Source organism: Castor canadensis, chromosome 11 (genome assembly GCF_047511655.1).
Source record: "Castor canadensis chromosome 11, mCasCan1.hap1v2, whole genome shotgun sequence".
NCBI lineage: Eukaryota > Metazoa > Chordata > Mammalia > Rodentia > Castoridae > Castor > Castor canadensis.
This window is the reverse complement of record NC_133396.1, coordinates 97,059,397-97,082,166: the sequence shown is the minus strand read 5'-3', so window position 1 is coordinate 97,082,166 and position 22,770 is coordinate 97,059,397. Positions and strand designations below refer to the sequence as shown.

The 22,770-nt window shown below is 41.8% G+C and overlaps 1 protein-coding gene across 6 annotated transcripts in view; it reads left to right on the top strand.

Moving 5' to 3' along the window:
• The window catches only part of Pbx1 (PBX homeobox 1), a 296,763-nt gene that overhangs the window by 94,989 nt on the left and 179,004 nt on the right, over positions 1 to 22,770 (top strand). The window contains exon 1 of one of the 6 annotated variants that reach the window (XM_074047613.1): positions 4,899 to 5,117. The exons of the other annotated variants lie outside the window; for them this stretch is intronic. The gene's annotated coding sequence lies outside the window, so the exon portion shown is untranslated. Of the gene's footprint in view, positions 1 to 4,898; positions 5,118 to 22,770 lie in introns of those variants that run through there. 6 annotated transcript variants of the gene reach the window in all.

The following is a 22,770-nucleotide window of genomic DNA, read 5'->3' as shown; positions in this document are numbered from 1 at the left end:
GTTGCACTATAGAGCGTTCTGCACTGGAAACACCTCTGCCTCTGGTGCTAGCAACCAGTACACTCAGTAGCTGGTGCCCGTGGCTGGGCCACCTACCCCTAACAAGCCATATTGTTATCATGGTCCTCATAGATTGAGTCCCTTTTATAGGATTTCTGCTTTTTAGAATCCAAGTCTTATGAGACCTGATTATAATGGTAGAACCCGTTTTATTAGCCTGTACCCCACTGCAGGAGAGTCTGAGGTTTTGTTTTTTGGCTTGCTCTTGGGGAAGTAGAACTTTTAATGTAGATAATTACCAAAATTGTAATGTCTCAAAGATGCCGAGCAGGTAAGGTACAGCTTGGGATTCTCAGTTTGGGGCAACTCTGGGGGGAGTAGCGTGTAAGGCCAGATGGAGTTGAAGAGAATGGAGTGGGACTCTTGGGTACTGTCACTATTCCCAGGAATCCCTTACCTCCCAGAGGATGTCCTCATTTGCCATACTCTGGGGCATATGTCTAACTTAGTGGTCTCTGAGGCTTTCTCAAATGCCATGTGGCATCTCAGCTCTCCTTCCTAGAAGCCTCAAAGGCTGGATGGAGAGAGAGGAGGCTCCATTCATTCTGCATTCAGTGGACGTATTATGAATGCTAATGGGAAGCTGAAGTCCATTATTATCATTATTTTTATTTGATGCTTTTGTATATAAATATGCCTAAGGTTTCAAAGATTCAGTGATGTATTTAGCTAATGCTTATGTTGTTATAATGTACTAGTGTATTCGTTTCTCAGATTAGTCTGAGAAAGAAAAATGAAATAATGATAGCCTGGTAACAGATTCTGGCTGATGGAGCAGATATTCTGCAGCTTGATAAGCTCACAGAACTGTGGGGCTTTTGTTACTGCTATTTGAGTAATAGAAATGTCCCTAGACTAGTTTCAGAGAATAGCAGTAAATAATGCATGTGGACCTAGGAGAGGAGCTGAAGCAAATGTGGAGGACGAAGGAGGGGATGAGAGGATTCCCAAGAGTCACTGAACTGGGAGAGATTTCAGCAATCGAGGTCCTACTAGCATTTGCAAAATAAAAGTAATAGCAGTGAATAATTATTTAATAATTGTTACCTTCTGTTGAGTCCTACCTGCTGAGGTCCTTCTCTCACTTAGTCTTCACAGAGCCCTATGAAGAAGACATTAATTCCCCCTTTCTCATATGAACAGACTGAGGCTTAGAGATTTTATAGAACCAGGCTTTGTCATGAATTTGTCCCGGGTAGTACTTGCATCTGGATTTGTTCTTAAGCCCTAACCTGCTCTTTAAGAATAGAGCCTGACACGTGTGTCTTGGGATGGTTCTGCCCACTCTAGTTAATTGTTTTGAAAACTTTGTTGCTTTCCCCACACTGACCCTACTTCTGAAGGTTTTTCAGGCCAACTGAAAAACCATCTTCATGGATGCTCAGGCTTATGACCTTTCCTTCATAGTGATCTCATTTGGATCTTAGGCTGTTGTATGTATTTAGTTCATGTGTTTGCATGACGATGAGCTGAGGAAAGAACAATGCAATTTTTTTTTAAGCTAAGATCTTTGCCTCGTAGAACTTTATAACTTGAAAAAAATATTGGTAGAACAATAACTTTGACCCTGGGCAGAACTACATAGGACAGAGAAGCAGAGGACATTTGGGTCAAGACCAGAGCCTTGTATTATGCTCATTGGGCAGTTGCCTTAATCTTAAGGCATCGTATGGACAAGGTCCTTGTCATGATTTGATTAGTAGTTTCATAGTTAAGCTCAGTAAATCATTGGTATTCAAGGATATACTATTCTTGGTTTTTAAGTATTAAGAATGGTCACAAATGTTTATAGCATATAATCAGCTGCAATTTTGCTAAGGCACCAAGTCAAAATACTTGAACAAGAGCAAGTCATTTAGCTAGTGAGAGAGCCCAGCCAGCTGCCAGCAGCCCAGTGTCACTACTGAGTAGGGTGCTCAGATGAGGGGATTTCCAGAGGTCTCAGGACAACAAAGTTTACGGCAAATGCAGTTTACAGTCTCTGAAATTTTGTTTCCTAACCTGTGCTAGCCTCAGGTTGTCCAGATAGTAGGCGGTTCTTGTGGCTGGATACAAATGGCTACCCCCAACCCCCAGAGTAGGTGGAGTGCGTTTGCCGATCTCCCCCTGATTGGTAGGGCTTGTCTATGGAAATGGAGTGATTGATGTCCATTTCTACATGCTTTCCCTAGGTGAACTCTTCCTTTGCAATTCAGTCAGGAGCTAGATCCTCCTTACCATCCTCCTATCATCTCTTCTCAACACTCAACCCTTTGCCACATTTCCCAAGCTCCATGAAACAGACCACAAAGTCTCACCCAAGAGACCCATAGGAAATGTTTTGTTGTTAACCTAAGCAAGTGGTAAGGGGATTGGTGGATTCTGTTTAGTTGTTGCTGACCAAAGCTGATTGGGTTTTGATTTGAGGAAATGGCTTGGCTCTGGCTTAGAAAAGCTTTACTTTGGTAGCAAAAATCAGACAAGTGTGTACAAATCCACTCTCCTCTCACACACCAGCGTCTCCCTCCACCCACCCAGTCTACCTCTACCATAACTCATGCTTGCCCAAGTGAGAAACACCATGGTTTCCTAGCCAAGACCCAGCTGGGCTGGGTTCTGAGGGGATCTTTAAATAGGTGTTGATAGCAGGGAGCCCCTGAGCCCTGCCAAAATCACTTGGCCACAGCCCCAAGATAATATTTGAAGCCCTTGTGCTCAACAGTGTGAAAGTAGAATGTACTCTTCCCCTTTCCCCTTACCTTCCCCAGGCGCAGCCAACACTTGACATCTTTTTATCAGATGAACTTGGCACTGCCAGGACGGGCTCCTCGAGCCAATGTGGCAGCAGCCACAGCCCCTCAGCTTGTTAGACTGAAAGAATGTGCCGTTTTAATTAATGATATGTAAATATCCTTGAATGGGCCGCATTTGCATATTAAGAGAGATTTGCGGAATCTGCGGAGTAATATATTTTAATTAAGGATTAATTAAAAATAATGGGAATTTCATTTCGCCTGGCAGAATCCGTTTAGATTTTAGCACACGTCTGCTTGGGAGTCTGGTAGGAAGGCTCTGTGTTACGATTCCCGCAGATGAGAGAGGCGCTCCTGTGTTTATCATCTTGGAGCCCCACTCTGGGGAGCAAAGGGAATATAAAGGGGTAAAATTTTCCTCTCGCCTCCCCCATCACCCACCTCGCCTTCCCTCCTCTTTGTGATTTTAGGGCTGTTTTGGTATTCTTTATGGTAAAGTAAGTAAATGGCTCTGAGACACGGAACACTAGTTGTGTTGGCAATTATGTTAATGGGATGCTATTAGGCTATGATTCTATATGAGCAATTGGGGAGAAGAAATGCCTTACTGAGAGCGAATGATACAACAGACGTCTGTCTTATTGATATAGTTCCAGTGGTGCTTTCTGCATAATTACACTCGGCCACTTTCTCTAGGTGGGGGGAGAGGCCGCTGCATGAGGGAGGCAGGAACAAGAGACCTGGGTAAGGGGTGTCCCCTAATAAATGCACAGAAGACCCGGTTGAGCAGACTCTCCTAGCAGACCTAGGTGTTGCAGGCGAGCAAAACTCGTTTCATAGATAGCATATTCTCTTCCTTTTCTTTCTGCTTCCCAGAGTAGTCTGAAGTATGGGCTGAGTTTTAGCTCTCATGATTCTCTCCAGAAATAGATTTTCCTGGATCATTTATTTGCACTACCTTCTGGCCTTCTGTCTCTGAGCACCATCCCTCCCACTTCCCTTTCTTGGGTTCACACAACAAACCCCCATACTCGTACAGTCCTCCAGTCGTCTCCAAACACACGCTCACAGCCTTCCAGGACCTCCTGTCACCTTATTGGCTGTTGCTGTGCATGTGCCCATTTGGGGAGTTTTCATGGATATTCATGAAGTCTCTCTTACTATTATATTGCTATCTCTTTCTCCCTTCAGTTCTGCCAATATTTGCCTTACATATTTAGGTGCTTTGATGTTGGGTACATTTATGTTTCTGATTGTTATATCTTTCTGATGAATTAAGGTAGAGTCTTATGGTCTGGGCTTCTCTACAAGCCCTTTCCTCTTGTCCCAATCGCAAAGGTGCTAGCAGTTTGGAGATTTGGAGACGACCTAGCAGTATTTTCCCCTGCATATTTGGCTGCGGGGAGAGCGTGAGAGGGCATAGCAGTGGGCAGAGTCCTGGGGAAGCAAGCCTCGGCCCCCAAGTGACCAAGTGCAGGAGGCCTACACCAGAGCTTGCCTCCACAGCAGACAAGGCATGTTTGCTTTTCTTCCCTTAAAGTAACACCCCCCCAGGGAGATGCAGAGAAATAGCCAGCAGAGGGTCTCTTTTAGAGGGGATGGCCTGAGGCCTGCATCTTTAAAACAGCAAATTTCTGAATTGTTTTGATGACTGCTATGGGGAAGAAATGCTGGGGAGGAACCTTGGGGTAGGCATTTAGCAATTATGCTCCCCCAACAATCCCTTTGCAGGAGAATCCCCTGGTGCAAAATTTCATCACTTCCACTGGACATCTTAACTCAGTTTTCCCCCTACTCTCATTAAGAAATATGTTTGTCAGCTATCTCCACCCCCCAACCCCCACCCTCTTTGCTCTCCACTGGGAATGACTCCTGTAATCACAAATTCAGGGGAAATCCACCTGCAGGCACTGCTACCATGGCCTCTCCTTGTGACATTCTGATATCTCACTAGTCAGCTGATTGCAGGCTTATGGGGTCAAGTTGGGAAGGTTGATGGGGAAGTGGGCCAGAGAGCATTTGAAGCTGAGTATATTAGGTGCAGAGACCGGGGGCGGGGAGTGGGGGGGGGTGCGGTGCTTTAGAATCACAAAGAAACTTGGGGCAGAAAAATGGAGCGCTGAAAGTAGCAGAGAGAAGAAAGAAAGTGGCAGGGCAAAGCATCATGTAAACCAAGGCCTGGAGGCTGCAAAGATGAAGGCGACAGCAAACAAAGCGAGGGAGGATCGGCAGGATGCTTCTCTTTCTGCACGTGTCCGCGCCTGTGTGCACTTTGCAAAGGCAGCGGTGCCGTATCTAATGCAAATGGGGAAAATGCAGTTTCTGGTAAGTGTTCCCTAATAAATAACATCAAGTCTTCTTCCCTATCAGCCGGTGACATCCCGCATTTCTCTTCCCTATGCACCAGCCCAAGACATTTAATGATGTGGTGCTCCTTATGGGATGTGAGGTCCATGCTAATATTTCTGCTCGCACAAAATGGTGGGAACGGATTTCAGCTTGGCTCAGTTATTCCGCACCGACAGAAATCATAAAATAAATATATATATATTCCCATATTTCAAGCATAAAGATAGTCCTCTTTCTTTCTTTTTTAAGTTAGAGAAGTCTCGTATGTTTTGTCTTTTTCTTTTCATTATGTAGAAATTCTTCCAGGGCTAGTTTTTTGGTTCCTGGAGGATTTCATTAACGAAATGAAGTAAAAATAATCAATTTCAGATGTTCGTAGTGTTTGTGGTAATGGTTTTTCTAACAATTCTGATTAGCTGTGTGAGATGGAATTTTTCTTTTAAATTACTGCATGCTGACATTAAATACGAGCCAACTTTGTGTGTGCGCGCACCCGCGTGTGCCCGCGTGTCCCTGTGCGCGCCTGGCAGCATTTGCGCCTGTCTGGAGCTGGACCCGGCGCCTGCATTCACACTCGCCCTCTCCTTCCTGAACTGTCCACTGCTTGCGCATCTTCGATTTCCTCTGTCCCTCCATCAGAATGGTTTCGGAAAGGCTATTTGCTGTCCTTTGCTCCCTCTCCATAAGTCTGGGCCATTTCTGGGAACATGTGAGAAAGACTGATTTTTTTTTTTTTAATTGGTAGAGGAGGCTAAATTTGTCTTTAAATCAATAGAAAGCTGCTCCGCTTGGAATCAGGATTCTGTGTGAGGGTGGGTGTGTGATTCAGTGGTGTCTGCTATCCTGGCATCTCTGCCCATATGCCCCACTTTTCCTTTCTTCTGGGACCTCTTTGGTCTTTCAAAAAAGAAATAAATTGAAGAAAGTCTAAGTGGATTCTCCAGTATTCGTTTCTTTTTTATTTTTCATGCATTTCTTACTCTCATTTTCCTTTCTCCTTTCCTCCTTCATTCCCTCCCTGCCCTTCTTCCTTCCTTCTCTTCTCCTCTCTTTTATTCCTACTTTAACAGCATGTATTCAGCCCTGCCCTCCCTCTGCATGAACAGCCACGGGTAGTGATTTCTCTGCAGCATGCCTGTATCTCTACACAGATACCCACGGATGTAAACACACCAAAGAGGGGTGCCACATGCGTGTATTGTTTGTACTTTTTCCCTTTGATAAGCTGTCATCGGTGGGCACTGCTTAGGGATTTGATTCCCAGTAATCTCTTGACCCCATGGAAGACATTAAACACCCGCCCAGACCCTTTGGTCCGCCTCTGTCTCTGAACCTTTCACTCTCCTTTAATGAGAATTTCTCCTAATTATTTCAGTGGTTGCAGCAGAGGGACTGCAGTGTACTTAGATCTCGATACAGGGACGTGACTGTTATGCTGATAAAGGCAAGAGATCAATAATTTAGGCCCAAGCTTTAATGGCGAAGCTGAGAGCTTTAGTGTCTGCATTCAGGTTGAGTCCTAGAGGTTCTTGGAGTATTAATAATTTCCATAGGATTTCTCCCCTTCTTAAGCTGCTGCCAATCTGTATGTTTTTACTTGTTAAATCGTATTTATAACAAGATATTTTCCTTATCTATGTTGAACCTATTTCTGCACATGCTGTAAATGTGCAGTGGTATGCCTGTGTATCTTATGTGTGCATCTGCTTACTCATACGTGTGCATACACACATTGGCACATAGAGCTTTCTGTATTTGCTCTTATCTGGTGAGTGTCCTTCGTCACATTGTCTGTGGCTTTTGGACTACCCATAATTTGTCCTTTCAAATTCATCTGGTAAATATGCAGCCACTTCAAAAGCAAGGGTGAAATGCTCTCTTTTTCTTCCTGTCTTTTCTTTTTTGTTCTCTAATTTTTCCTTCTGTCTTCATACCTCATTTGTACTCTACCAAAAGGGGCAGCACTGCATCTTGAGCTCACTCAGAGTGGTTGTCACATGCATGCAATAAAACTCTGTTCTTACATAAAGCCCTTCTTTGAAGAATTCCAGCAAACCGATTTGGGTCCCTGTAATTTCATACAATGCATACATGGTACCCAGATAAATAAATGCTGGGAAAATGATCATGATATGTGACATATTTTATATTAAGCTTGAGAAGAAAAACAACAAAAAGCAGGCATAGCACAGTTAAAGGGTTTTCTTGAAAGATTAGTCACCAGAATGTTCACCACCTGCAGCAATGTGAGACTAAAATAAGTAATCAATACTCTCTCCAAGAGTCAGAGTGGGGCTCCCACTCTCGCACCCAGCACCTGGATGTCTCCCAGAGGGAAGGCACATTGTCCTCTGGTGAGTTCAAGCTTCACGGGCCACTACTTCTCTCTACTTTTGTCAGCCTAACTTCTTTGGCATTTTTATTGTTGTTTTTGCAAAGTAATTGATATTTTTAAGTTGTTTTAGGACACTTAACTTCTGTGCATATACTTGTAGTTTGACATTGTAAATTCAATAAAGAAAACATTTTTCCCCACTCACACTTTCCAATTGGGAGAAACTTTTAGAATGATATGGAGTAATTCCACAAGGATCTCAGTGCCTGCCTCACCCAACCACTAGGGGGCAGAACAGTAGGATTGTGGTTCTCATGACTTTTGAAGGAGCCTCATCCTCCACTGCAATAACACAATAAATAGTTGCTACATCATTCATCCTCACAGTAGAGAAATACAGAGGAGCACTGTGAATAGCTGTTGGTGCTTTACATATTGGGAAGATGGGCACAAAGATGAAGTGACTCTAGCTTAAATAAGACACAAGTAGGTCCAGTGCTGACTCAGTTTCCCCATTGAGCTGACCTTTCAACATGGGTCAGGTTTGTTTGCCTTTGAATCATCATTCCCTCATCAGTTTCCTTGTCTCTTCTCCTCAAGTTCATTATGATTGGAGTTTCAAATTTCACAGGTTTGAATTGGTTATCAAGAGACTTAGTTCATGACATCTAGTCTGGTCATGCTGACATCAGAACAGAAGGAAGGAGGTTTTATAATAGACCACATTGCGGTGGCATCTTTGTGTTGTCACTGCAGTTCCCACAGAATTTTTGGCTTAAGTATCCATGGACTTAATTTTCTTCTTTTGTTCTTAACTTCGTGGTCACCATTGCTTTGTTAATTTGGAATGCAAGACCTGTTCTTTGGTAAAGTCCATTTTCCAGTTAGAGAGACAGCCTAGGAACTCAGAGTGAACACTAAGAGGCAAGAGAAAACTACAAAGGAGCCTCGAAAATTTTGTGGCCAAGAAATGATTTCTGAGCCACTAAATATCACTAAGAACTTGGTACCATCTGAATAGGCAGACTGAATAGAGGCCTGGGCCTCTACTTTCAGGTCCTTCCCTGTGTTCAGGTCCTTTCCTGAACAAACACTCCTCAGGATACTGGCTTTTTGTAGCAGAAGCAGGGTAGAACTGGCTCCATACCAACAAAGAACAGAAGGAAGGGTGAACCAAGACATGAAATTAAAATCCTAATTGTCCACAGTGTCAAGCTAAGAGGGCAGGATTGTATATAGATACAGAAACTAAACACCAGGATGAAGAAAGATGATTTCTAAAGCTAAGAAACTGGTAATTCAGTGGCATGGATTAAAGGTATAATGATATTTCAGAGACAAGATCAATGGTTTGGAGCTCAAGATAACTAGGGCTAGCTTAAGAGAAAAGAGGTAGGGATGAGATAAGGATGGGGCTGGGAGGATACATAGAAATATAGCAGTAAGAAGAGACCATAATCAGTGCCCAGGAAACATGGAAGCAGGGACTAATTCAGCAAGGAAAAACAGTGACAATGAAGAGACAGGCCTGCCTATTGGCAGGATTTGGGTTAGAATAGTGAGGGAATGAATAGATAGGGTAAGTAGGATCAATTATGTGAAGGAGGCAAAGGGGGTTTAAAGTGCATAGGTCGTTTTGTCATTTAATTTTCCAAAAACCCTATGCATTTAATATCACTGGCTCCATTTTACAGAAAATGTTCTTGATGGTGCACACACCCAGGTCTGTCTAAAACCAAACACTTTCCAATGCAACATGGCGCCTTGCATTTGAGGTAGGATTATAGGCTTGGTATAGTTGATAGTGGGGAACCATTGTGGGCCCTTGAAAGAGGAGATATAAGTGAAAGTCAGGCACCCGATGAAATTGTTTACTATACATAAGTTCATCTGTATGCAGAGGATATGAGGATCTGCTCTTTGAATATACAGAGCAATCAATGAGCAAAGCTGATTGTCAAACTACAAACTCAGCTCCTGAGACCTGCATTCCTTATTTCACATACTGAGCTGGGGCCACCATCATTTAATCCACACAGTATTTTTCTGTGCATCACAGCCAGCATAAAAGGCATAATCCTTCTGAGGTCTGTGTCTCTATAATTTATGGTGCCTTCAGATTATCAAGCACAATTCATTTGGCAATGAAAAGAAAATAGTTTTGTGCTATTGCCCTCTGTATGTGGAAAATTGCATTTTTGGTGAATAAAACTGTTGCCTTCTTCGTGTGATTGGTTGAGAATATGACTTGGTGGCCAGGGCCTGGAATGAAACATCTTGAGAACCAGTCACTCAAATGCCTTAAGTCATTTATGGGAAAGTCATCCCCTTCCCTGCGACATTCTGAGCTATGTTTTGTAATCTGTTGGTTTTCACCAGCCAATATGTAAACTCATAATTATCTCAGGAAAGTAACTCTTTATTAAAAACACCTTCCTGTGATAGATTTGGTTGTCTGAAAATTTGCTACTACCAACAGTTTTAGGGAAACAAACATTAAATGTTTTTTCTACATAAGCCCCCTGTATGTAGTGGGCCTGCAACACAGGTTTGTGAGTATTTTTTTTTTTTTCCCTTTTGAGGGCATCTATTAATTAGATGCATTCTGAGCTTCAGAAGAGACCTGTCTGGAGGTGGAAGGAGGAGGATATTTTAATTTAGCTTTATCGGGACTCCAAAGAAATCAGTGTGAGGAAACTTCTTATATAGGCAAGGTAGAGAAACACTAAATTCAAATTCTACATGTATCTTCTTGTATCAAGACCAATGTTTTGAGAATGGTTTGCCAGTAAATACAAAACGCATCCATTGGTTCTCCTCCCACTACTCATTCTCCCCCTAAAGGTTACACAGGTTTTCATGCTGTTAATTAGCCACATCAAATAATTTGTTTCCTAAGCTGGGCTAGCAGAGCAATACCTTTTTATTCAGGTGATGAATGATGAATGATGATTCAGCAGGAGATGATGGTGAGGAGATGGGGGCTGCAAAAACTTTGCCAAACTCTGTTTATACCTTTTGTTTGCTTGCACTCTGGAAGGACTAAGTAAGACAATAGTTAATGAGACAGTGAGACAGTCTGCTGCTGTGGACACCGTGGAGATAAACAGCCACTGGAGGGGCTGGGGACCTCAGTAGGAGCTACATATAATAATGACATAGTGGAAAGGCTCCTTTGAGCCTAGGTGATAGGACACAGTGTGTGCCTGCTGGGCTTTTGCTGCAAATAGACAGCTCCCCCTTTAACCTGTTCACAATCTGAGACTGGCAGATTGGCAACAGAAACAACAAATGCAAGGTCCTTGGATTTGAGACCTAATATTGTTTCTCAAGAAAAAGTAAAACCAGATTGTATTCTAAGTCATTAAAAGACACAATTCCATACGACCTTATGTTTTGCAGGGGTTTTTTCTTAATTTGGCCTGGAAAGCAATCACCCTTCTTTGAGTAGGTAGCACCATAGGGTTGCATTCCTGTTTATATCTACACTTGATCCTCACGGTCACCCTGTGAAGTAGGTTCTTAGGCAAATGCTGATCTCCCCTCACCTTAAAGATGGCCAATCCGAGGCTCAGAGAAATAAACTGGTGGGTGGAGTTGACAAATTATTGTGTCTTCTGACTCTACGCTCCTGCTGCCACTGCTGCTGTTGGTTTTAGCCCACAAATCTGATCTTAGTTGTACAAAGGGATGCCATTGGAAATACCAATGAGCATGTGAAGTCAATTAATGGTTCTTCCTTCCTAGTGAGAGTGAGACTACAGAGTACAACACACTGTTCATCCTGGAACTCTGGCCTCTGCCTATGCAATGCTGTAGGGTGAAGGGTGAACCTAGATGGTTTAACAAAAGCAGGAGAGTCTATTTCCAGACAGATAGGTCAATAGATATTTTGTAGGAAATTTGAACCTACTTACTAAAAAATTATATGCCGGAAGATCATAAAGCAAATGTTTATTATATTCACTTCTTTTTTTTTTTAAACCAAAGTCAGAAGATTGTTTGGGGGAACATCTGAAAGGAGAAAATTTGAGAATTACAGATTCATAAGGGATCCAATTTTACTACTTAGTGGTGCTTCCACTACAGTGGCTGGCACAGGACTAGCTGATGGTCTCTGGATATTGTCTAAATACTTCTAGAAATAGGTAAAAAGATCAAAGAATTGGGCTGGGGATGTAGCTCAGTGGTAGACTGCTTGCCTAGCATGTGCAAGGCTCTGAGTTTGATCTCTAGGAACATTCCCCCACTCCCCCCACAAATCAGAGAATCATAAATGTTTCTATCTTAAGGAGACTTTGAGATTATTGTTTAACAAAAAAGTTGTGAAGATATTATATACATCAAAGAGACTGTATTTTCTCATGATGAACTGAATCTGCCTAAGTGAAACTTTTCCCCCATCTGTCTACAGTCTCCCTTTGGACACAGCACAGGGAAAATCCTTGGGACAAAGGCGACTCAAATATTTGAAGACCATTCTTTTCGTGCCTTCATATTCTCTTCCCTAGCTGAATATTCCCAATTCCTTATGTTTCTGTATGTCACTTAAACTTTCTTTATTCTTAATTTATAATTTTATAGACATTTATAGAGCACCCACTATGTGTTAACTTGGCATTTTTTGTTTAAACCATTTCCTTGCAAATATTAATTATAACTTGAGGACAAGGGGAAAGGAAGCAAGAAGCACTGCTTTTCTTTGTGCTCAGGAAATAGAAAATGAAATGTGTGTGTAAAACACACCCCTGTACCATATGCATACATAAACATCTATGTGTATATTTTTAATTCTAAGGAAATGAATACCAGGAAGTACACATTGAGAAAGGAGTTAAACACTAATTATGCAATTTAAGTATATCTTTTGGTTTTTCTTGTGTGACTTAGGTATTAATTTTAGGGTGAGTGATATCTGACCCTTGAGAGAAAGCTGTTCAAAGACATCAGAGCAGATTGCCAGGCCTAGGTTCCTGTGAGGAGAGGAAGGGAACTTTAGCAGCCTGGTGGCTTTTATTCCAGATGAAGAAGATAGAAAGTAAATGAAAACTCAATTGCCCAAAAAACAAAAAACAAAAACTCCACAGTAATTTAAACTCTGCTGTTCTCAGTGTTTTCATCTTTGTTCTGAGGAACTCAAATTTGTTTTTATCTTTACTTTAAAAACATTTACCCAGAAATAAACATTAAATAAATTAATAATGGAAGAAAGACTTCTGAGGGTATGTTCAATAATTTAAGCAAGTAGAGGCCAGGAACAGTGGTACACACCTGTAATCCCAGCTACTGAGGAGATAGAGATAGGGAAGATTGTGGTTTGAGGCCAGCCAGGCAAAAAATTAACAAGATTCCATCTCAACCAATAAACTTGGTGTATTGGTGCCCATCTGTAATCTCAGTTACACAGGAGGATTTCAGTTTGAAGCCAGCCCTGAACAAAAATGTGAGACTCTATCTGAAAAATAACTAAAACAAAAAAGGGTTAGGGTTATATTACAAGTGCTAAAGTACCTGCCTACCAAGCACAAAGCCCTGAGTTCAAACCCCAATGCTGCCCCCCCCAAAAAAAAAGGAAGTGAAATAGCACCTCCAATTATTTTCATAGTATATACTATAAGTAACCAATAAAAATGTATTAGTAAGTCTTATTAAAATATCATTTATATACAATGGTAACATAATTATAGTTAAATAAATTTCATACAGATTTACTAAAACAGATATGACATACCAAGAATGTGGTACTGATGGAAGATTTAGGGTAATCTTAGTTTTAGCATACTTTGTAATCTACCACTATTCAGAAGGCCCTTATTCTGAATTGGCAAGAAAACTGGCACATAAGTGTGGTTTGCATTTATTTATTTGTCAGGGTTTAAACTCAGGGCTTCATGCTTGTAAGGCAGGTTCTGTTCTGCTTGAGCCATGCCTCCAGCCCTTTTTGCTATGGTTAAATTGGAGATACGGTCCCACTTTTTTGCCCAGGCCTGCCTAGACCACTCTTCTATTATTTTAAGCTTCCCTCATAGCTTGAGATGACAGGCAGGCAGATGCTGCTGCATCAAGCTGTTGATTGAGATGGGGTTTCATGAACTTTTTGTCCAAATTGCCATTGAACTGCAATCGTCTGGATCTCAGCCTTCTGAGTAGCTAGGCTTATAGGTGTGAGCCACTGGCAACTGGCTAATTTTATTTTATTTATTTTGTGTTTTTTTGCTTATTTGTTTGTTTTTGGAATAGGGTTCTTTCTATGTTGCCTTGGCTGGCCTCCATTTATTGGGTTCAAACGATCCTCCTGCTTCAGTCTTCCCAGTACCTGGGAATACAGACATATGCCACCATGCCCAGCTAAGTATGATTTCTGTATAGCTTTTACTGACCCCAAAGAAAGGACCCATCCATCCACTTAACCCATCCACATTCATCCATCTGTTGAATAAATGCTTAATGAACATTTACTAAATGCTAGGCATTTAGAAAGCATGAATAAACAAAACAAAACAAAAATCCTGTCTTCAAGGAACTTCTATTTTGGGAATGATGACTTTTAATCATTTACCTTTATTATCTTAACTCACACAACAAATGAGATAAAGTCTCCTACCATAATCTTCCATGTGTTACAAATGACAGAACTGAGGTTCTGAGAGGGTAAAGGCTTCACCTACAATTGCACGGGTCATGGTAGGCTAGGATTCAAATCCAGATCATCTGAATGATAATGAACATCTTTCTGCTGTTCTCCTTGTTAATGTGTTGGGAACCACCACCCCACCTGCCCAAGGCCACAGGCACACTCAGTGTTGGTGTTGGTCCATCACTGGCTAACCTACTTGAGGACTGGTGAACCTGGTGCAGAAACATCCTATGATATGAAATAGTTTTGTTTCTAATATGTACTCGTGTTGTTGTTGTGTACACCATTTTCTTTTAGTTTGATGGAGGATCACTTTAAGATTTATAGTTATACTTGTGATTCTTTCCTGTTGCTCATGTACAGAATATCTGACAGCTGGACTTCCACTTAAAATACCCTTATGACTATCGTTCTTGTGGAATACTATTTGCATTTTGTACACACTATGTACATATCTATGGATGGATCTCACCTATCTCTGGCAGATAGCATCATCATCATGTTTTCCCTATTTCTTGATGCTTTGTGAAAGCACTGCAGAAATAGAAGAACTGTCTTTATTCTTTGATCTCTCCTCTGCTTTATGAATTCTGAAAAATCAAGGGAGAAAAAGGAAATCTATGCTTTACTGTTTTTTTCTAGGTTTTGAGAAGTAGGCTTAACAGATGCTTTAAAAATTTTAAAAGTCATAGTGGACAGGCACTGAAAATACAGATCCCAGGCTGTCAAGGCAGACCTGGGTACTACTTTGACCCGAGTCCTTTGGTTAAGACTGTATTCACATATTCTTCCAAGTGTCCTAGATTCATAGACCTGACTATGAAAAGGACATCCATTTCTCTGGATGTCCTTCCTGCAGAAGATAAATATGGGAAGAGAATCATCACCCCATACTTCCAGAGGTCACTTAGGAAAGGAGGGAGGATGACTTCCCTGTGAGCTTCCTGAAACAGACTCCTTGTGTCACCTTGTGTTGGCAATAGATATCTCTGGCTCTGTGTTTGATAATGATATCTTTGTTCCCATACGGATATGCTTATAGAACACACCCCTCTTTTGTCTTTACTCCTATCAATAATATAGACATTATATAAACTTCATACAGCATTTTATAGTTAAGAGCCACTTAGTCTTGTGTGTTGAACTTCAGTAAGAAGCAAAAGAAAATTCACTTGTAGTTATAGTGTCTTATTTAACCCTACCATAGCTCTAGGAATTAGACATATGTTACTACAACTTATTGATTGGGAAACTGAGTCCCAGAGAGGTTAGTAATTCCCTCAAGGACCAGAGTCTTCCGTGACATGACCAAAACTTGGACCTAGTCCTCTGAATCCAGAGTTCTAGCTCTGTCTGTTAAGAGGCATCCAAATAATGCAAAAGCAGCTGACCAGGCTTCCCATTTTATTCATTCTTTTCTGCAGCCCACTTCTGGAAGACTTCCTGCTGTCACAGGCATGCCTTGGACATGGGAATGGTTTTTCCTATATCACACTGCATTATTATTTCTGTTTTTATTTTTAGTTCTGTTTTCATGAAGAACATACTTTTAGCCCACAAAAATAAAAGAGCAGCAGCTTATCACAGCCTTTCAGATAGGAGGGGCTTATCTCGCTTTCAAACTGAACATCTTCATGCTTCCTGGGGTGGAAGGAGTGCAAAGTCCATTTCCTCCTGGTGGACAGCTGAAGCAGCAGATTTTCATTCTCTCCTGGATTCTGTGTTTCCCTCTTTCGTCCTTCCTACCTTTCAAAGCCATGAAATAGTGTGAGAGCATTTTTGTGTCTCCTGCCAAAAGAAACTGGTTCTGGAGAGAAGAGGGGGATTGATATCCATTGAAAACATATTCTGTACAGCAACAATATTAGAACTTTTATGACATTTTCTCCATTATTATAACAGTTCTGTGAAGGCAGGCATTACTCCCACCTTTTGGATGGGGAAACTGAGCCTTAAGTAACTTTTCCAAAGTTACAAATTTAGTAAGAGATAAAATCTGGACAGGGGCTCAGGACCTTGTGATTCCAAAGGCCACGTGCATTCTATTTATGTAGGATGTCCTCCCTTCCTTTCCAGGGTGAGCTTAGGCTCTGCTGGAGGAGACTTCAGGCCATGGCTTTCTTGTGGCCATCTGTTGGAGAACTTGTTGCCCAGGGTGAGTGTTGGAGGGTGAGTGGCATCACCCCAAAGGGAGAGCCTGGATTTTAAAGTTACTCAAACCTGAATTCAAACCCTGTTTCAGACATTTACCATTCACAGCTTTGGCATGTTGCTTAATCTCCCTGGGACTCCATTTATCACCTATAAAGAGAGAGTTACCCACAGGGCAGAGAACTTGTGGGGATTAGATGAGAGGACATGTGCAAAGCCCTAATACCTCTTAGGTTCTCACCAGATGATGCTCATTATTATGGTGATTGCCAGTATTATACTTTCTTTTTTGAGATGAAAGTGTTAGGTCACCTGGAATCTGTGTGTGTGCTATTTAACACATAGGCTTTTTGATGTGTGACTGAACCATTTGCTAATTTCCCAGTGTTTTGCTGGGACACTCTGCTAGGATATTCTGTTGCTATAACAGACTATCTGAGACTGGGTAACTTCTATAGGAAAAAGGTTTATTGAATCATGATTCTGAAAGCTGGAAAGTCCAAGATTGGACAGGCACATCTGGTAATAGCTTTCAAGTTACATTAAAACATGGTGGAGAAGTGAAAAGGCAGGTGGTACATGCAGAAGAGATGGCAGGCATGAGAGAAAGGGGCATCAAAGTACTGTGATAGCTAACTCACCCTCAGGAGCCTGGCATTAATCCAAGTTCCAACCCATGACACAAACACCTTCCAGTGAGCCCCACCTCCCAAATTGTTGGACTGAAGGGTCCAAGTCATGAACTTTTGGGATACACACTCAACTGTTGCACCCCGTTTTTTGACTCTGTCAGAGATCTAGAGCTTACCAGACTTCTCTTATGTTGCCAAACCTCATTTGTATCCTTATGTTGCCAAACCTCATTTGTATCTGGTGTGCCTTCCCAAGAAGCTTCCCTGACCCATTAGACTGAATCAGGCAGGGTGAGCAAAGGGACAGATGCAGCAGAGGTGACATCAAGAACAACTGGGCCACAAGAATGTGCCTGAGCTGCTCAGAGTGATCAGGAAGAAATGCACATTAAGACATCAGAAGGCAGAAAGGAAGACCGGGACCAGCCGTTATTACCTCCAAGTACATGGCGGGGTGGGGGGATGATTCTTCATTGGGTTCACAGAGATGACCCAGAAGAGATAAGGTTATCATTATTTTCCCTAGTCTCCTAGGCACAGGGCAGGTAGATTCTCAACTTTGGATAAGTTTGCTTCACAAATGAGTGACATGTTAGCCTTTCATAACTGTTGAATACAGAAGTGGTGTTCAAACTATTTAATAAGAATGAGATGGGCACCAGCAAATCAGGGTGGACAATGTCATCAAGATTACCATCTAAGTACAGGGTATTCACACCTTAACTGCTGGATCCATGGGAAGTACACTGGCAAGAGTGGAGCAATGAGGCGGTGGCACTTGGAGATGGACAGGTAGTTTAAGGCACAGCTATTTATCAAATTATACAGAAGGATTTCAGTGTATAAGCCAATGGTCAGTGTGTTGTGTGCCGTGTATCAGCCTGCTTGTGTGCCTACTGGCATTCTTAGTGTATATGTGAATGAAGCCAAAACCATGTGTAAGGTCTTAAGAGTACTTTATTTGTCTTATTTTATATATCTTACCAGCACTATGAAGTGGAACAGCCATGTAGTAACCATAACCAGCATTAGCTTCTGGTACTTAGTTCTGAGTTATTTTTGAGAAACTTATATAGGGAGGAACTGTGGACTTAGCACTCACATAAGAAAGAAGTAACTTTGATAAGTACCAGATGAGGTTCTCTTTTTATTGTTTTCATGTTTTTCACATCTTGCAAACTCTCCCCAGTTGTGCCCTGCTTTGGGGACCTGTTTGAAATCCTGAAGGTTATGATATTCCTAAGATATTGCATGAGTCAGAGACTCTTTCCCTTTGGGGCCCCCAAGATGCTCTCCAGGAACTAATTCTTTGTGATGAGGTCATTGTCTGTGGCATATTTTCTTTCCCTGCTCTCCACCACTCACTTTAAGGCCCACACCTCCCATGCATTTTTTCACCTTCTTTTCTTTAAACTTAGGCAGTGCTGTATCCTTGAACACATACCCATCTACCCTCGGACAGTTTATCATCAGCTAAAAATTACTCTTCCAGTATTTATTCCTCAAAAAGGATTCCTCAGTTGGCTGAAGTATTTAATAGCCAACTCCTATAATACAGAGATTGCCCAGTATACTTGTGTGCATATGGATCAACAATGACTGGAAAGAGAGGTTTGTATGTTGCTAAAAATCTTTTAGATAAAGGCACAGGTACCCTCAAAAGTGAAACTATAAGTGAATAATAATCACCAAAATTTGCCTAGATCTCTAGCTTTGAAAAACTATTCCATACATTTTCTCTTGTGACATTTGGGAGCTCCAAATGTAGAGGGTAGAAAGGCTGTCACCCACATTTCTAATGAGCAGTGGGATGACTGACTGCAAACTGCCCCATTACCCTCCAGTTTTACCAGGGCTTCTTACCCATGTATTTTTTGTTTTTTGTTTTTTAACTTAGTACCCTATTTTTTTTATTATTGAGATATAACTCACATAACAAAATCCACCCTTTTAAGTTGTGCAATTCAGTGGTTGTTGGTATACTCAAAGAGCTGTGCAAATATCACCATTAATTCCAAAGTGTTTTCATCATCCCCAAAAGAAGGTCTGCAACTATTGACAATCTTTCCCCATTCTCTGCTTTCCCTAGGCCCTGGTGACCACTTCCTGTCTCAATAGATTTGCCATTCTGGGCATTCCATATGAATGGAGTTACACATCTGTTTTTAAGATCATCACCAAGCATGGTGGTGCATGCCTGTAATTCCAGCACTCAGGAGGTTGAAGCAGGAGGATTGTGAATTCAAGGCCAGCCTGGGCTACATAGTAGTTCCCAATCTGGAATAACAAAGGAACACACAAAAAGAGATTTTTATCAATGACACATAGTCCTACAGACACATGACCCATCTCCATTCTTCTATTCTGTTATTCCCCCTTTTCCCCCTCCCCCCGTTTCCCTTTTTAGCAAATTCCAGAGCTTTGTTCTTCTCCATTAAATGGTTAGAATTGTTGTAGGCCAAGAAAAAAATTGGATTTAACTTCCCGAACTCTTGTTCATACACAGCTCTTCGTAGAAATTACTATCATGCAAGCCTGAGTATTCTCTGAAATATCCCTTCATATCTCTGTGTGACTGAAGAATGGGAGGGTAACAGTCCCATCTTGCAGGGTTGGAGGGTGGGGCCGAGTCTCCCTTTGATTTGGTGGCAGCACAGAGATCCAGCGACCTTCCTCCAGGGCTCCTGGTATTGAGCTGGGGAATGAATAATTGGAACTCGCCAAAGTGTTTAAACACCAGAATTGAAATTAATGTCCCCTCATTGCTGGGTACGCTGACAATACATTACAGCAAACACCTTCCCAAAGTGAAATGAATGTTTGTTTATCCTCATGAAATATACATCAAAACATGTTGATGGTAGAAGCTCTAATGAGGGAAGAGGCCCAGTTTCCTGTTAATTCCAGGCAGATAGCTAACTGAGGTAGAGGTTTGTTGGGGGATTTTTTTTTTCGGTCCTTTTTTCTTTTTTTTCCTTTCCTTTTTAAAATTTTCTTTCTTTTTTTTCTTCTTCTTCTGATGCGTCTTCTTCTTCTTCTTCTTTTTTTGAATAACCTGTCCACAGCTGTATATCTAGGACATTAATATGAGTTTAATGAAAACTCCAGTTGATCTGTCCAAAGATATTGATGAGCACTGCCCAGTCGTATTAATCATCTCCTTGAGGGGGAAATGAGCAGAATGGGTGAGCAGGTTTCTGTCAGATGCCAATCCAGATGAAGAGATGTGGAAAAAAAAAATCTTTTTTTAACCCATCATACTGCATCCATTTCCTAGGATGTGGGTTGGGCCAAGAGGAGACAAGAAAGAACCCAGACAGCACAGGAAATTCTGGGGCACACTTAGCATTAAATTATTAAGCTTCTGCCAATAAATCCATTACTGTTAATTATATCAAGATGGCCAACGATCCACTGACAATATTCCTTCATTGATTTTCATTCACAGGGAATCAATATGCTGGCTGGAATCGCTTTGGCATTTTCATTCTTTCATTTCTTCCTCCCTCTCCTGGCCTCTCTCTCCCCATGGCCTGCTCCCCACACTTGCCTCCCCTCCCCTTGAGCGCTAGCAGTAATGCGGTTCCCTTCTCTCTGGTGATACAGTTCTCTCCCTAAGTGCCAAATGTTTCTTGATAGGAACAAGCTACATTTCTTTATGGCTTATGGCAAACTGCCTTGATTACTTCTACTGCTGTACCCATTATGTGAATTAAATATGTATTCAGTTGCATGCTGCTTGCAATGTTATTGCAGGGTGACATATGGTACTGACTCAATTAGAATGAAACTAGCATTAGATAACCCTTCTGATTACATGCATCCTGACCGGCTCCTCCTCGGCCTCCCCTCTGTGCACTTGCTCTCCGGTGTCTGCAGGCCGCAGGTTTTCATTATCGGTTATCATCTCTGCTGCGTTGGATGCTGTCTGGGGCCAAAGGGGGAGGGGACTGAGGGTCTGTGGGGGAAAAAAGAAAGCAGATCAGACAGACAGATGGAAAAGAACCAGTGGGAAGGACTATGAAGGACTTTGCTTGCATTTGGAATGCACCTTTAAATTTTTATTTTTTGCAAGCAATTGTCAGTTCAGCTAGAATGAGAGGCTGAAAAAGTCACTCTTGGGGAATGACTGCTTGAATGTGTGATTAGTCAGTCCTTATCTTGAAGATGATTCATTTTAAAAAAGAACACATTATTTTTAGTGGAAAGCTGAGACTTACTCTAATAGTTGCAATACATTTTGTTTTGTGCACCTGAATTGGACATGGGCTCATTCACTTGATTGTCAATAAGCATCTGACTATGAAGGCAGGGTGGGAACCCTTGCCCCATTTTACCGAGGAAGAGATGGGGACACAGGGAGGCTGCATTAGGTTACAGTCCAAGATCACAATGCCTCTTGATGCCCATAGTAAAAGGAATCCTTAAGAACACAAGGGGCAGCCAGATACCCACAGCTCACATCTGTAATCCTTGCTACTCAGGAGGCAGTGATCAGGAGGATCACTGCCAGCCAGGGCAAACAGTTCAAGAAATTCTATCTTGAAAAAGAACCCATCACAAAAAGGTAGGGTGAGGGGTGCTGGTGGAGTGGCTTAAGGTGTAGTTCAAACCCCAGTATCACAAAAAAAAAGAAAAGAAAAAGAACATAGGGTCTCTGAAGGGCAGTGCCAGGATGTGACTGAGAATTGATAGATCTTAAAGAAAAATGCACTGAATAGCCATAGAGTTGCTGAAAAAATCACATCATGTCACAACACAAACCATACTGAATGGCAGGCACATGGTGTCTTCCTCTGAGTAGCAGTTTTTCTCTCCTTGACACTCTCACTGTGTTTTAAGGTATTATAACCCTCTTCCTTTGCTCTTCCTGTTCGATCACCTCCACTTGTGAAGTAAGAACCTGGAGATCCTGTCTTTCTCAGTCCCTCCTAGTTACAACCTGGGCCTGACCAGTCTTCTAGCCAGAGCCTCCCCCAGTGCTTAGGTAGGAAGCAGAGAGCCTGCAGGAATCCTGCTTTTTCTCCAGGGTAGATAGAAAGGCTGTTGGATCTAAGATTGCCTGAGTGGACATTGCATCACCATCCAGCAGGACTTCTTGTCCATGAGCAGCTCAGGTGGCATTCCCAAACCTCTGCTAGATGTATTGTGCACACCAATGCACTGTGGGAAATAGCAAAATCTGTGTTGCCCCCAGCCACCTGCAGCTTATACCTGGGTAGAGGTGAATGTCCAGAAGGTGAGGATAGTGTGAACTCAGAAGTGCCCCAGGTATACCTTAGTGTTCCTTTATGCTGTCACTTAGCCATGACTTGAGTACAGCCGCACTTATCAAATCCTGGCTCAATAACAGGGAGCAGTGTAAGCTGTGGCCATAGTGAGGCAGGTTTTCATGGAGGAAATGGGGCTCCTACTTCCCATTACAACAATGATAATACCCTTTATATTTAAAGCCACCCTTTCAAGAAACCCTGTACAGATAAATAAGAATTGAACAAAAGTGGTTATCTGTACAGGGCAGGTGTAAGAGTGGGAATAAGGTGAGCAGGGTAAGATCAGAGGTGTAAGTAAGCATAATGAGTTTACTGGAAATGTATTTTTAAATTATGAATGTATTGTCTACATAAAAATAATATTAAAATTAAAAAGCTTTCCAGAGCATTTTCACTTACCTAACCTTCACAGCACCGCTATAAAAGGGAGGGGGAAGATTTTTATTAGGTTCTAATTTTACACATGGAAATTAGGGCATGAGAGTTTCAGTAACTTACCTAAGGTCGTAGAGTTAAAGAATAAACCCAGATTCAGTTATTTCTCCCACAGCCCATGGCTTCTGTGAACTTGCCCAATGGTGCTAATCCCAAAGAGGTTTGT